General features: G+C 30.6%; 1 protein-coding gene across 2 annotated transcripts in view; it reads left to right on the top strand.

Annotated features, from left to right (window-relative positions):
- The window catches only part of LOC134715625 (G-protein coupled receptor dmsr-1-like), a 67,769-nt gene that overhangs the window by 9,043 nt on the left and 42,400 nt on the right, over window positions 1–16,326 (top strand). Inside the window, exon 1 of one of the 2 annotated variants that reach the window (XM_063577929.1) lies at window positions 6,289–6,427. The exons of the other annotated variant lie outside the window; for it this stretch is intronic. The gene's annotated coding sequence lies outside the window, so the exon portion shown is untranslated. Of the gene's footprint in view, window positions 1–6,288; window positions 6,428–16,326 lie in introns of those variants that run through there. 2 annotated transcript variants of the gene reach the window in all.

Genomic DNA, 16,326 nt, shown 5'->3' with positions numbered 1-16,326 from the left:
TACTTTGGTCGTGTACGTGATCCTACATTGGGGGGGGGGGGGGGGGGGGGGAAGCTTTAGGTAAATAATATCTTTGATACGTGTTGTATATGCCTAGTCGCAGAAATAATATTTTATGTAGGCTACTGTTCAGAACGCTCAGCTCTGTTCGTTACACCACCACTCTATAAGGTTTATCTGAGGTTAATAAAAAAGTTTTTTTTTTTTTAATTCAGGTCTACTATGTTAATTGCAACTTCCAAGAATGTGCGAATTCAGTTTATAATGCCAATTACTTATCCTTTTAAAATAATCACTCTCTTACATTTACACGGGTATCAATGACATTTCATTTATCATCTCCATGAATTGTGAAGGAAAACACCATAGATATAATCAAATAGATAGATGCGAATAAAACGTGGAAAAAAATCTATCACGGACCATGTGTATGTGACAGACATAAAATTCCATATAATCGACCTTCAAACAAAAGTTCATTCAACATTACATATAAAACTTAAGATTGAGCTGCAAAAATCTAATCATTATGATTGTGATGATGAACAAAAGTGTAATAAAAAAGATACTGTATATACGTTTACGCTGACTAAGTTGCTCTGTCTGGTCCTGCTCAATTTGGAGTTCATGTTCTCTTTCAAATTAGAACTTTTTTCTTGGTCTGTATAAAAAAATAAGTTTAACGTGATTTGAGAATCATTAAACAACTATTGAATCGTATATACAAGTCAGGAATATGACAGTTCTTGTCCATTCGTTTTTGATACGTTTTGTTATTTGTTTTTGCCATGTGATTATGGACTTTCCGAATTGATTTTCCTCTAAGTTCAGTATTTTTTTTATTTTAATTTTTATACAAAAACATAAAATTGTCATTCGGATTTTGAGAAACTTCCAAGTCACTTCTGTATTCTTCTGTTTTGTATAACAACACGATGGGTCTTTAATGCGTTTATACAGCAAACGTAACATTCCGTGTGTGTCCATGTCGTGTACTATTCAATTTATTTTTGGCATGTTCATATCTTGGTTTTGTACTTAAACAGAACTGTGCCGACTTCCACCATTAAATAAGTCGTTTCCGTTCTGCCTGACTCGATACATTGATCCGGAATTAAAGTCTTACTTTACGACAGTCTGTGTAAATAGTCGTGCAAAGAAGATAACGTATCTCTATACACAGCATATGCCTACAAGATGCTGTTATAAAGCATTTCATGTCAATGGAATTCAACAGAATGTCCGACCGTCACGACAGAATGGAAGATCTAGTGTTCTTTGAAGTAGTTATATGGATTTCACGTTTCCTTTAAGTTTAATATCAATTGCCATCTTTTCTTTTAATGATGAATGCATGACACTTAAAACATATTTGAACGAAACTATTCACTGAAATTCATATTGAATAAAGATTTGATTTTTCTTGAAAGTTACTCAGGTTTAGTTATATGCAACAGTGAACCGTGTCACATTTAACGATTTCAACAAGTCAAAATTGCGAGCTGAATTCTTAATTGAAAATATGCTGATCAAATAAAATATTCTGTGAAATCTTGGAAACCGTTTTGGGAAGTATTTATTTTATTTACTATAATATAAAATATCCATTGTGTACGTTAAATATCGTATTCGGAAGCATTTGTATGTAAAGTTAGAATAAAATTAATTCAAAAGACTTGAATAAATAAGCTGTGATCCTCATTTACTTGAAATCAAACAAACTTCGTTGCGGTCTATGTTTTTGATTTCGAATTTCCTCTAGTACTGGAACTTTTAGTACGTTTTATCAAAATGTGTAATCGCCATGATATTTTTTCGCTATTATGGTTTCTCTATATGTATAATAGAATACACAGGCTTGCATGCATGCTTAATATAAAAGGTCGTCGATCTGAGAGGACTGCAAACTTCGTTCATTTCCTTATAATATATAATAAAACTATTTTGCTTGTATTTTAATTAGTTACGGATGATGACGGAATTGGTGTTTTAAATTCTCACATAATACCTTAAACACAATTGTCAACCCCCTATGTTTCGTCGGTGGACCTTTATTAACTCTATAGAAGTGGGTGAATATAATCCATTTTCACATTATCATAATCTCAAGTCATCGAACACCACTAACCTCTGAATAATGATTGATGGATTGCTTTTCTTTTGCATCACGTCGTATGGTTAACATGTACCAGAAAACACTTCCTCGTCTTGTACTATTGAAGTTATAACGGTGGTTTGTTCAATAACAAGTATACGGTGTAATGATGTTTGGACTGTATTTGTGTTTCACATACTAGTAGTTATTTATTTTAATCGATGTGATATTCAACCAGTTTTACGAGAGCACAAATCTTCCCTTTTATCATTTAGTTTAATGGGTGTTTTTTTTTTAATTAAGCCCCTTTTAAAAAATTTAAGATCCCGGTAGATATTTACTCTCTTACTTATTCTGTGTCAAATCAAGCGATGATATTGACTGAATGGTAGTTCATATTTAAGAGTATCATAAGAGTTATAAAGGAGTAGGTCCGGTAAGGGCAGACTGTTTAATTTTGGGGCCAAAAAGGGGTCTTCCTGAACCTTCTTCTTTACTGTATTCCGAGTTAGCTCAAAACTTATTTTCATTAAAATTAAACTGAGACTTGTCAAAATTTGGTTAATCTTCGTAATGTTTGTTTTGCTTGCTTTTAGTTTTGGTATCCATCTTCAACAAGAGATTGACCATTGATAATGTGTAACTACGTTTGTATGTTCAAATAAAACCTTCGTTCCATGCATGGTTCGGCATTAGTCCAAATAATTATGACCCTTTAAAGGCTATTATATATATTTTTATTTAACGCCTTACATTGACAGGAAGGCGTCAAAGCAAACATTTAAAATAGCATTTTAAGACGTCATTATTATTTGGACTAAGTTTGGCATAAGTTTTGACTAAACACTTAGGCAACAGTAGTTTCGCAATGTTTAAATCTTATAAATCGATTAATAATACAGATCAAAGTAACAATCACAAACTGAGATAACTGAATAAACTATAAACAGAACAAGATCGGTGCTTCGGCATGGTGAACGTCTCCTGCTAAGCATACATCGCCTGTCATGGAATTTCACACTCAGTTTACAAGTCACAAAAAGGATTAGGACACAATCGGTAAATTTACTTTCATATAAGGCTGTTTTTCGGGAATCATAAGATCTAAGAATAGTGAGTTTAGAAACAGGTCCCATTTAATCTTATCATTTCAACAAATGTGTTGTAGACAAAAAAAGATTTTGATGATATCACCTTTATTGTATTTATTTTGGTTATCTGTGCAGTTCTTCACAAAGGCAGCTTGTTAAAGACATAATGCAAGGAACGTATCTACGTTTCCAATTTTTGAATAAAAAAGCACTTTTTGATGAGACGGTGTATTCAATTTTTTATTTGAGGATTATGATAGTAGTGTTAAGCGTAGTACCTGTAAATTTACAAGACGGTCTAAGAGGGTTTTGCAGTAGAATTTAAAGAATCTGCAACGGATTGCCGTGAATGTCTTAATATACCTACTCATATAATTCCTTATGCCATTCCTGCCTGTAGAAAGAATTAATGTTAGGAATCCTAAAAAGATGTTTTTGTCAAACATGTTGAAGAGGTGTCTATATATCCTTCTTCAATTGAATGTTTGTGAAATTTACGAAGAAAAAACATAGAGATAAAGAAATCCGTTTGTTACATTCTATTTCGTTGTGTCTTTGTTTTGCTTTAGTTCAAATTTCTCATTACGTATTTGTATTTTCCTTGTTTGTCCGTGCAAATGTCAATTCGTGTTGGATCACACACTAGTTCAAAAAACAAATACGCTGAAGTAGAAATTATCACTGCGTTGTTATCAATAACATAATAAATTTGTTGTTTTTGCGGATTGAAATGTCGAAAGTCACTCGATTGTTTGTTAGTTCTAGCTCATACAGACGCTAAAGAAGAAAATTTACTAAAACAATTTAATAATGACAAGAATTTTTTTTTTTGTGATAACATAAATTATATTCTTATACAAATCATTGATTTTCCTGCATAAAAAAAAATAGTAATCCCTTTCTTTGTTTAAATAGTACATTCTTCAACGAAACAATCATAATATAGAAGATACTATAGTACAAACAAATTAATTAAAGAAACTAGCTTCTTTATAGTTCTTCTCCAATATCCTCTTCTTAAACGAATCGTCAAACACCCTTCCGGAGTTGATTTTAGGATTCAAACAGAAACAGGAATGTTTCGTTCAAATGACGATATTTTTCCCTTTTTGAAATTTGGCGATGGACAGCCTTCGAAGATAAACACAATAGAATAGTTAATGTCGACTTCTGGTTTTGGGGAAATACGTACCTGCTGGAGTCGATTACAACACAAAACGTACGACTAAGATTGATTGTAAGTCATGAATAATGCAGTATACTTACAATCAATCTTAGTCGTAAATTTCGTTGTGAAAACGACTCCTGGTCACAAAACCTTCTGATCTGATTTCCAATTAAACTCACATAGTATCCAATATTCTTTATTTGAACAGTTTGCATGACAATGTGCACGTTTTCATGTTTGTACAAATTTATTTGTATTCCATAGATGTAAACTAAATTATTATCCTTAAACCTCGATAAACAGTCCTTTTATAAATAATAATTATCGGTCTCATCATATTGTTGAACCTCTCTTTGAACAAACTCACCTTGTTATTCAAAAAACAGTTTTAATTCTTATCCCAGTGCTATTACTTTTTGAAATACTAAGGCGTTTCTACCGCAGTAGTAGATTACAGTAGCTGTATTTGGCAAAACTCATATGAATTTTTGGTCCTCAATGCTCTTCAACTTCGTACTTTATTAAACTTTTTTAATATTTTTTATTCGAGCGTCACTGATTGGTCACTAATGAGTCTTTTGTAGACGAAACGCTTGTCTGGCATAAATATAAAATGTCAACCCGGGTATCTATGATAATTTTATTTACGACTTTTTTTTATGGTTGTAAATTTTTTGAAATACTAAGGCTTTTCTACCTTAGGCATAGATTACCTTAGCTGTATTTGGCAAAACTTTTAGGAATTTTGGTCCTCAATGCTCTTCAACTTCGTACTTTATTTGGCCTTTTTAACTTTTTCGGATTCGAGCGTCACTGATGAGACGAAACGCGCGTCTGACATATATACTAAATTTAGTCCTATTATCTATGATGAGTTTATTCACATGAGTGGTGATATATGCAGAGAAGGAGCAACTTCCCTTCCGATACATCAAGTCTTGTCCCGTTTGTATTTTATGTGATTCCCTCATTTACATTGATTTGTGTTTTAAAGATGGAATAACAAGTGTTGAACATCGGTATACTGCTTTTTTTCTCTCTAACTTTCTAACTATACAAATAAATCGGATTTTATTCTAATGCTAAGCCAATCTTTGTACCAATTTCTCTACTTGGACCATATAAACTTAGATTATAACTGCATTATTGTGACAATTTCTCCTTTTGTGGTCAATGACAGTGCTTTTATTACTGACGTATTGTGAAATGTAACCAGGAATTGATTTACTTTCGTTTTCTATTATACGATTGATTGATATCTATTTATTGAAAACAACATCCTTTATATACATTGTAACTAATTAAAGATACTCTCTATAAATATAATTATTGGTCCACTATCATTTGTTCAGAATAGTCGTATTCTATTTATTAAACGGATTGATTTAATTGGAAGATTAACTTATTGATACATTTACTCTTTATTCTTTGTAGTTTTCAAAGGTAAAAAGTTTTGAGTTTTTTTTAAATAAAATTATTTTATAATATTTCATTGTCAACAAACAATATGATATTGTTATCATACTGATTATTAGTATGATTATTGAACATCAATTTTTCATACTAAAACATTAAACCTCTTTAATAATAAGTTAACATTTTTGTTTAGCTGATGACATCATCAATATTATCCATTATATAAAGTATCTGATTTTGTAAACAGCCCTGAAACAGATATTGAAAGCTTTTGTTTCATCTAATATTGTATCCAATAAATTGTATAGTTTTACATAAAACTAATAATGAATGATAAACATAGAAACAAATCCTTATTAATTATTTGTCAGCAAATGATTAAAAGGTGTTATTTGTAACAGTAAAATTACAATTCACCGCAATTATTAATACGGCTTCCTATTAGCCTCGTCTTGACAGCATTTTAGAGAAATTAGTTACCATTAAGTATTGACAATATAAACGGTTCTCTCAGGCGCAGTTTGATTGGCAGTTTGGTGTGATCGATTTCATGAAATTATGCTTCTTTTATAATCTGCTGAAAGCAGAGAAGTTAATGGTTTTGAAACAGGGAGAGAGAGAGACGCTTACTTGGAAATTTCTTATAGTTATCCTCATGTAAGTTTTAATTTTTAATTTTTAATTTTGATATTATTGTCAAGTGATTTTTTTCAACAAATATTTTTTTTCAATGTATTTAGCTATATTACAAACTTAATTTTTCTCGTTTATTATAACTAATATTTATAAAAAATGGTTTGATGTGTATGTAATCTCTTTAATACATAACATCTTATTAATGAATGATTTGTGGAAACGAAGCGTGTGTTTCTAATGGATAATAAACATGATGGTATCACCACGTTTCTGATGCAGAACTTCGTAAAGTACAAATAAACAAAAATAACTTTAAACAACGGAATAAATTTAGCTGGAAAAAACTTTTACAAGGCTGGTATGAAGTTAGAAATTATTTCATTATATGAGTTACTGACTATTTTGAGTGCAAATTCTTGAGATGGGGTTGTTTGAACCTGCGTAAACTGACTGATTTTTTTACGTTGGAATTTGTTCGTAGCACCTTAGGCACTTAAAATTTTAAGATATACTAGATAAAAAAAAATTGTCAGTCGCACATTTCAATTAATTCTTCGAATATCTTCAATCTCCAGATTTCTAATTTCAATTGCAGTATTGACCTCGTTTTTAAAAGAATTCAAAGAATGAAACACATTTCTGATGACCTTGTCATTTTTAGATATCTACGAAAAGATTAAGTCTTTCCTAAAAAAATCCAAACCTTAAATAGTTCACATAATGTTACATAAGTTACATGATGAAATGATAATATAAAAAAAAGAAAAATGTGACATAAGCTGCACGATAGAAGCGTATAACAATTTATCAAAGAAAATAACAGGATAACTGTGAAATAAAAGCTATTTTCTGTTTATTTAGAGGCAAAGAATAAATGCAAATCAAAACCAAAAACATCTATAGAATTGTGTCGAATTCAATACATTGAATAAGATATATCCCATCGAGTTTTTCAGCCATAATTTGAATAAAACCACAATAAAATTACAAATGCAACTCGTATTTACTTGTTATCTTTAAATTACCAATATTCAGCTCGAGTTCTTAATTATTGTAATCCAAATATTGACTCTTCTAATAGATAAGGTCTATTGAAAAAATTTAAATGAATCCATGAAATATAAATACTGTAAACTTAGGTTTCAGCTAATCTCATTTTTCAAATGTTTTGAAATTGATAAATCATACAATTGGAAATTGGTAAATCAGAAGATAAAATTCACGAAAGGTGATTCTTTGTATACTCTTGTTCACTAGAAATGCTAGTGAGTGCTTCATACTTTCAAATTACTGCATTGTTTACCTGTTATTGACAAATTTTTCATCGAAAGACATCTTAAACACAACAAACTAATTAGTTTCTGAGATACAATATAAAGCTTACTTGTGTTAGAATTTTGGTGTTGGTTAGAAATATCCTGCTATTACGTTATTTACCTGTTTTAACTTCGTTTGAAGATGAATGGTTTTATTACTAAAAGACACACGTCCATTCTACAATCAACAATTAACAAGTTGAAAAGAAAGAATTCACACTTAATCACTAAGGAAATGTTTACGTTTTGTGTTAGGAATGCGTACGGTTGTATTATTTGATTTACCATTCTGACAGTGAGTTGTTTGCAATACTTTATAAAGGATTGTACGTTATGCTTTTATTTCACTGTTAGAAGACCTGATTGAAGGGCAAACTTCCTTCAAGTGTTTGCTTCATACCAAATAAGAAAGAAATAGGACATCTGTCACGTATTTGAAAAAGATTTTTGTTTTAAGCGGTCTAACTATATTGACTAAACAAAGATGCTGTAAGAACAATTGCAAACCAGGTCAGTTTTTGTCAATTTTTAGTTATACCTCATTTTGTTTTGACATCATCCTGACCTCTTACGTTGAAATAATTGTTAAATATTGGTCTGATGTGTAACAATGACTGTAAAACCCGTAAAAACTTAATAATTGAAAAATTATAGCTTAAGTTTTAAATCTTACATTAAGTTGTACTAAGACAAAGAAAACTTTATGATTATATATTTATGAAACAATTTAATAACAATGCAATTTAAATAAATTTATCGTATATTTGAAGAGTTCTACTTTTCTTCAAAAACCATTATAAATACAAACATTGTATATGAAAACCCTATAAAACAACTAGCATATCATCTTGTAAAACTATGAAATAAGATAAAATAGGAGATATGTCCAATGAAAACAGCAGTTTAACTCATTGAACCAAAGTGAATTCCTATATTTTTTTCTAGTATCAAGAGGGGCGGGGAAGAGACAGTAAGACATTCATGTAACAAACTGTTACATGTTAAATCACGCTTATTCATACAATACATAGACGTCTTTCCTTTCAGAGGCACGTATACTGTATGACGTTATTATATCTTAAAAAATTAAAACACAAGTTTTTTTATCATTTTTTTTTCATTGAAGTTCAAAAGTAATATCTAATATTGTCATACAAGGGCAAAAAATGCAAACTTTGAATGAAGTTTTGTTTTATTTCGTCCCATTCTTGATGTTTTTACAGTTTACAATTACAGTTTAGCTGTTTAATTAACCCCCCACAATCAATAACTATATCAATAAACACATTAACTGCAATAACGACAACTAGTCTGAATTTTTGAAAACACTTTCTATCGATGAGCGATAACATGGTTCTATACTAAGTACAATTGACAATGGCCATTTGACAATAGATATAGGAAGATGTGGTGTGAGTGCCAATGAGACAACTCTCCGTCCAAATAACAATTTTAAAAGTAAACCATTATAGGTTAAAGTACGGCCTTTAACACGGAGCCTTGGCTCACAACGACCAACAAGCTATAAAGGGCCCCAAAATTACTAGTGTAAAACCATTCAAACGGGAAAACATTTAAAATTGTCCATTTCAAACATTATTTGATTTTATGTGTTTTGTAATTTAAAAAAAAAGTTTTATTTTTAGATTTGATAGGTTGTTTATTTGATTTTTTCATTTAATCATATTGTAATGATAGAAAATCATTTAACCATATTGTGAAATATATATGCTTGACCTTGGTTTAAAGAAAATAGATTCAATGTTTTCATTTTTTTTAAATCAACATCGTCAGATTGACAAAGGTATTTCGTCCTTGAAGTGCTTATCTATAAAATTCTAAAGATTTCAGGAAAAAACATATTTTCTCGATTCAATAGTTACAATTTATTTTTAAAAGAAAGATAGCATAAAGATAGTGCTTTGGATATGTATTTAAATAAGATACAGATGATCATTGAAACTTTGTAGGGTGTCGGTTTTCAACATATTCAATCATTTGTATTACATACAATACATACATTCTATGTATTTCCCTCGTTTTTAGTTTGTTACCCCGATTTTGTTTTTTGTCCATGGATTTATGAGTTTTGAACAGCGGTATACTACTGTTGCCTTTATGTATTACGATACTGCATCTGTTTTTGGCAACTTTCTTTTAATAATGATTTGAGAATACAATTGAAAATAAGACTGTCAAAAGAGTAACTTGCTTTTATTTTACCTAAAATAAAAAAAATGGTTTATGTGTAACAAACTTTTTAAATGAACTCGAATTGAAAAGAAAAAATAACTACCCAACAGTCTTTGAAATTGTACAACTGAAAAGTTAACAATTTTCAATAAATCTACATGTATGTAATACTAGTATGTAATTTATGTATCAAATCAAAGCTTGTAATGTTCATATCGAAGCACGATATTGAACAATATATTAATGTGCATGAATAGTTGAATACTAACGTGCAAGTATTGGGTTCTTTACATACAAATGTTTTGAAGTGGAAAATGTTATGTACAGTTTGTGTTCTGGTGCAGTAATGAAATTATATATCTAAATGTCATCACGTAAAATACACATTTTTCACAGCTGTCTTGAAAACGTTATTTACAAAATATTGAAATAAAAATGCATGATTCATCAGATTTTTTTCTTCTCTTTAAGCTCAGTATTAAATGGGAAGGTATTCTTTCTCTTACAAAAGCACTAGGGGCAATTTCCTCTAAATTAAGATGTACCCAATGGCCATTTTTGAAAAGTCTTTTATTCATTTATCGTCTGAGAGTCATAGCGCCATACCCTAAAATTCTGCCTTATAACGTTTTTACAATGATTTGGGTTATTTCTAAACTTGTCAGCAAACTTTTAATCATATTTAAAAACATTTATGCTAACTTTGAGTATGATTCACCTAACTGCACAAGAAAGGCATCGGTAACCCAGAACAAAATTCTGTTGAAAGTAAAACTATGCTTCGTCTTTCGGATACCCAAGAATTCATTTTTGTTAGCATACACACTGTTACCTTTGAATAGTGCAGTATTGTATCAAAATTCCTCCAACGTGCTGAATAACTTTGTGGTTTTACAAAAATATCTAACAGTAAAATACTCAAATTTAAATGTATATGCTATAGACCCTCTTAATATCTGGGACTATTATACATATATAGTATATTAGTCCCAGTTAATATCTAGTTCAAAAGATTTTGACAACTTTGTGACCCTAAAAGAGAAACAAATACTGGGGTGTTGTCATTATTTGTTTACAAAACAAATCATATACCTTGTCGTTAAAATGCGTTGTTTAGTCTTACAATTGAGGAAATTTCAATGATATTGAAGTTTTAAAGAATCAACCATTCTAAAACTAATACTTTTGTGTTAGTAACTTTAAAATTAAAAGTGTAACTTCCAACTTGAGTTTTTCGTTGTTTTTCTTCATAAACAGTAAAAAGAAAAATTGACACTATCTTTTAAAATTGTTAATGTATAGATATATTGGTTCAAGCATCGAATACCAATTTTATCACATGTCACATCTATGAGCCGTGTATAGCAGCATGTCTTCTTTTGTTTACACTAAGTCTATCTGTACCAAAAGAGATAAAGAAGAAAAATAAATTGATAGCAACCAAGCAGATACGTGATAACAAATATAAGTTGAAGGCGTTAACCTGATCAATTATATCTAATTTCAACATCTTTAATGCAATATTATAGATTTTAATAGATAAATAGCAACATGATGTAAATGACAAAAAAATTCTACCAAAGATGTAGGACAAGATTCTGTATTTCACTAAACGGTCTTCATTATCACTAAACTAGTATACATATCTGTTTATGTCCCAGCTGAAGGACGCCTCCGGGTTCGGAAATTTCTCGCTGCATTGAAGACCTGTTGGCGACCTTCTGTTGTTGTCTGTTCTTTGGTCGGGTTGTTGTCTCTGTGACACATTCACAATTTCCATTCTCAATTTCTTTTAACAAAGAGCAATGCTGTCTTTTCAAAGAGAATAATAAGCCATGTTTTACTCACAAACCAACACACACACACAATCAAACACTTTTTAGTTGTGTTTTTTTACTTTAATGATTAGCTACAGAATAGCGTTTACAGATGACTCGTAATCAGTTTCTGAAACGACATATAAATTGAAATATGTTACAAATGGTTGCATGTGCAGTGAAACTTGCATTGCATTTAGTGCATCAATTACTGAATGTGGTTTTTTTTAAATAATTTCTGAGCCAAAAGATCAACTTGCTATCAATCAGTTCAAACAGATATTTACAATCTCAAAATATATTCAGTTTACAACATAGCCAACATGACACATTTAAAGGATTTGCTATCCCTCTCTCCATTAATATGTCGATTCTATATTGATAAATTACTTAAACACTAGTTTTTTCCTACAATAATAACGGAAAACAAGAAGAAGTATGTGTTTTAAAGGGATGGTATCTTAGATTTACATTGAATACATCGTTAGAGCAATCGGAGAGATAAAGCGATGCTTTCTTAATAATTTCTTGCTATCAGACCAACTCTAATGAAGCGATGAGCCGATCGCGCGTCACTGATATAATCAAAACTACGATCAAAAACTATTTATCTGCCCGACCTGTTATAAATCTGTTGGAAAAACAAACAAAGATGTTTTCGAGGCACTACTTGCAAGTTCTAATATAAAATAAATAATCAAAATGCTAATATTCGTTTACAATAGACTATACTCGATGTTATCTTGGGAATTTCAAGGAAAACATTGAGCGGTTAACAGATAATAACATTTGTTGCATTATATTTTTTTACACCATATTAAATACTAAAGATATAATCATTAAAATAATTCTTGTTTACTTTTTGTTAATTTTGTAAATGAATGGTAAATTTTTCAAAAAAACAGAAAATCAATCTCCCCGTCTTCACAATTTGTCTGTTTAGATGTACGTGTCCACTAGTTATTGAACAGGCTTACCGTCAATATCTCATTTCAGGAAAACGCAAATAAACTGTGACATGTAAGTCAATGCAATTTTGACTTTTGTTATATCGCAGATGCAGGACTTATTTTGTACGTGTGACATCCTATACCACATGGCATAAAAATTGTGTACCTCATAATCATTGTGAATGTGCTTTTAAATTGTGTGTCTGTCAAAGCAGTATAAATTCGAATTATAAATGTGCCATGGCACTCAAAATAGAAAGTTGAGCTAATTAGCAACTCGGGAGAGGGCAGGCTAGTACGCTAGTCAGTAATCAAAAGATTTGAATTCGTAAACAATGATTCCAAAATTCAATGGCCATTACTGGCCTTTGATTTGTTTTTTGGGGTTGGTCTCTTTTTTTTGCAATAGTCGGTGGCTTGATTGCTTTTCATGCACAGGAGACGATGTTCTGCACGTAAAGGACCTTAAAAAGCGAAAAACAAATATCTGATGGAAGTTCTGAAACCTGACAGAAATGGTGTATGAATTTACCATAAGGATATAGAGCTCTATAGCGACATTGAATACTCGGTCATTGATGTATACCCGACGCATCATATTACATTCATATCAACAACAGTTGCATTTTCCGTCAGGTTGTAATTTTATTTCTTTTATCTTGGCTTTTATCTTCCTTACCAATTTATAAGATTTGAACATGGGTAATCTGATGTTGCCTTAATTTAATACTACGCAAGGATCATGCCAGTCCCTAATAAGTGCATGCCACGTCCCACGTCCAAATGAACAAGAAATTTGTTGTGAACACGAAATAAAAGTTTAAAACGAATATTTTACAAAAGATTTTTTATTACAATTCTCACAGGTCTCCAAATCAAGAAGAGTGCACGCTAAACACAAATCCTCGTGTAAGGGTGTACTTTAAAGGTTGCACTTTAAATGGCGTGGATTCGGTACTACCGGTGAAATTTGTGTTTCAGCCAGACACATCATAAATCGGTCATAGCAAGAAATATTCTTATCTTTCTTTTCAATATTGAATTTGAATTCTTTAATTTTCATATCTGAGATGAGAATGAATTCTACAAAACTGTAAATTTGTGTTATCAGAGTTAGATAAATAGTCAATTAAGTCGAATGGTATTGGCGTGTTGTATCTGTAATGGTTTATGTAGTTCTTAACATAATTACTGTATATCACAATATATACTCTAAAACATAATTAGAGGTTATAAAAAAGAAAATCATCATCATCTTGAGGTACTAAAATCTAGCGTCACGCTTCTGTATTGTTTTACTATGAGTGTTGCATTGGAATATTACCATTATTTCATGTAAAGTTATTTTAAAACATAATAGTTCATGTCCTCACAACAACTTTGGAATATGAAATAAAAAAAAAATGACTGTTATCTTGCTCTCAATTGTCTTGGGTATTTATAGCATGACGTAAAAGTAGTAGGTACTCACTAAAAGTACTCACTACAAATCCTTAGAGAAATTAATAATACCAGTCTCTTTACTCAATGGTGCAATTAATATGATGTAATGCTACTAGCATGGATGTTTACTTTTAAAATATAGGTGTGGAGTTATTGTATTTGTTATACAATTCCAAAAGGGGCGAAAGTTTCAGGGTCGATTGTGTCACGTAGTTGTGAGACATGTACCGATTGCCTCATACTGAATTCTAATGAGAGTGAGCTTCGTCCACAGTATTTAAAACAGCTATTTAAGGAGGCACTCTGTTTACAAAAAAAAATGAAAATTTGGCGATTTTCGTCCAACGATCGGTACTTTTCTGTGAATACGCTGGTTTGTACCATTGAAGCAAACCGTCATAATATGTCTTCTTGAAAAAAATTTAGCAATTTGCGTTGCGTTGTTTCTGAAGAAAATGGGACGATTATGTAACAGTGTCATTTAGATATCATATTTTAAATGGCTCCCAGATACGTTTACATTATCACGATTTCCTATAAACACTTTTTTTCTAGTTGTGTAAACATGAATCTGATAATTTTACTGGGATAACTAATGTATGAAAATGAGTTGATGGGTTTGTGCCATTTCGTTTATTTTTCATCGTCGGTTTTCTGTCTTATTACATGTAGAATATCTCTTTTATTTATTTTTTTGTCCGTACTTTTATAACTCGGAAAAGAATATTGTGACATTCTACACTTTTCTCCTTGCGATTGTTTATTGGTTGGGTTTTTTTTTGCCTTTTTTTTTTTTGGTTGTTGTTAGACAAATCATTATGCAACCCTGAACCAATCTTTCAGAATACTAAAAACACCCACTATTATTAAAACATAAAAGTTTTACTTTCTTATTCCACTAACATGTCAGATTAATTGACTAGAATTGCCATTTTATTTCGAAAAGCGTGGCATTAACCTTGTAAAAGTCAAAAAATACTGGAGCTGTGTACTAGAGACGAAACTCTAAAGAACAGCTCTTAAATTTGTCAAACTGTATTCTCTACGTCATCTTGTCTAAAAATAAACAGAAATCAAACATAAAAACTGATTTTTGATAATATCAAAATATTCGTTTCTGATAAATTCAAGGTGAAAAATGTCAGTCAAATGAAATACATTATTCATGTCTTATATAAATGATAAAAAATATTTCCGATTTTAGATTTTAGATTTTAAACCCGACAAACGTAGCTGGTAGTACGCATTGTACTTATTTAAAGTATAACAGTGCAGAAGAGTTAAACTTGAGTACAACTTGGTCATGAAATAGAATAATTAAAAAGATTGAATGAGGATCTTGGTTTTTTTTTCCTTTGTTGTGTGTATATATAGTTCAATCTGATTAAAGAAAGAACATTATTTCCCTACAGATTAGAGTATAACCACGTGACATCACGGAAACGTCAGTTTGTGTATGAAACAAATGGTATATTGCATGACGTCATTACAATACAACTGTCAGCTCAGAAATGTACAATATGGTACCAGGGTTATAGTTAATTATAGAATAAATTGCTGTGCTGACACACAGACTCAAATATCAGTATTATATATAGTTTATATAAACTTAGGAAGGTATGTTAGTTTCATTTGGCAGTTTCGAGTCTAACATTTTCTCTATCACTACATAGTATAACGTTAACTTTTACATGTAGTTAGTCTTTTTGGTGCAGACATCATATAGTAATCGTTGCGCCACTATTCTTCCTTCCGCAAACTTTTTTTTTCTATGAACATCAAAGTTCTTGTTTACGATTGACGCAAAATATTTTTCACAAAATTAGTGGAAACGAGGTGGAAACATTTATTTTTTTTATAAATTAAAATAATGCATCTGTTGCAAAATAATTTTGCATGATGACAATTTGAATTCAAGGTTAAACGATTTCTCTAACTTATATGAGCAGATAAACAGACATGTTATATAATTTCAATGAAAACGTTGTAGATTATCTTTGGATGTTGTGAACTTTTTTAACCATTTTATACGAAAATCGCCTTAATTATTCCAATGTTTGTGGTAGATTCCATTGAATACCATACATTTGTAAATATTCTTATTAATGCTGCAAATTTAAATGCTATTATTTTAATCTGGTCATGGCGTTCCAGCATGGAATACATATACAAATGTATGCTTTTACCAGGAAATACAGTAA

This window comes from Mytilus trossulus, chromosome 4 (assembly GCF_036588685.1).
Source record: "Mytilus trossulus isolate FHL-02 chromosome 4, PNRI_Mtr1.1.1.hap1, whole genome shotgun sequence".
NCBI classification, from domain to species: domain Eukaryota; kingdom Metazoa; phylum Mollusca; class Bivalvia; order Mytilida; family Mytilidae; genus Mytilus; species Mytilus trossulus.
This window is presented reverse-complemented; position numbering and strand designations above follow the sequence as displayed.